Source organism: Odontomachus brunneus, unplaced genomic scaffold, assembly GCF_010583005.1.
Source record: "Odontomachus brunneus isolate Ranch 3 - 2012 unplaced genomic scaffold, Obru_v1 Obru_scaffold_047, whole genome shotgun sequence".
NCBI lineage: Eukaryota > Metazoa > Arthropoda > Insecta > Hymenoptera > Formicidae > Odontomachus > Odontomachus brunneus.
Window position 1 is genome coordinate 1,846,140 of NW_022639497.1, and position 580 is coordinate 1,846,719.

The window sequence follows — 580 nt, forward strand, 5'->3', positions numbered from 1 at the left end:
CAAATGTAGAAGTACAAAAAATATTTAAGTCATATTTTTTCATTTTGGCACACTTTGAGTTTCACGGGTAGTTTATAGCTTTTTAATGTTCACTCTTCTATCATCAAGTGAAAAAATGCATAAGAAATAAAACTGAATATAAGATATAAGCGTTTTTGGTTTGCTGATCATGAATATAAAGTTAAATGTGTAAAATTATTTGTATAAATAATAAAATGTTTAAACAAAATATGTAAACAGTTGAAAAAAATTATTTATATAAATAATTACTCGGTTTGGTCGAGATTCAAACCATTTTTAATTAATTTAGTACAGATTTGAAATATTTCGGTTGGAATCTCGGCTAAAGAAATTTAGAATGGTTCGTGTCTCAGCTATGCTGATTTTATTACAATTTTAATTAAAATTACCGAATTTCTCTCTCAGTTTGGCCGAGATTCGAGCCATATTTGACTAATTTAGCGCAGATTTAAAATATTTCGGTTGGAATCTCGGCTAAAGAAATTTAAAATGGTTCGTATCTCAGCTATCCCGATTTTGTTAAAGTTATTTAATTATATCTTGAATTCAATTTTATTTC

The 580-nt window shown here is 26.6% G+C and overlaps 1 protein-coding gene across 1 annotated transcript in view; it reads right to left on the reverse strand.

Moving 5' to 3' along the window:
* The window catches only part of LOC116844886 (ras suppressor protein 1-like), a 12,821-nt gene that overhangs the window by 11,227 nt on the left and 1,014 nt on the right, over positions 1 to 580 (reverse strand). The window lies entirely within an intron of this gene.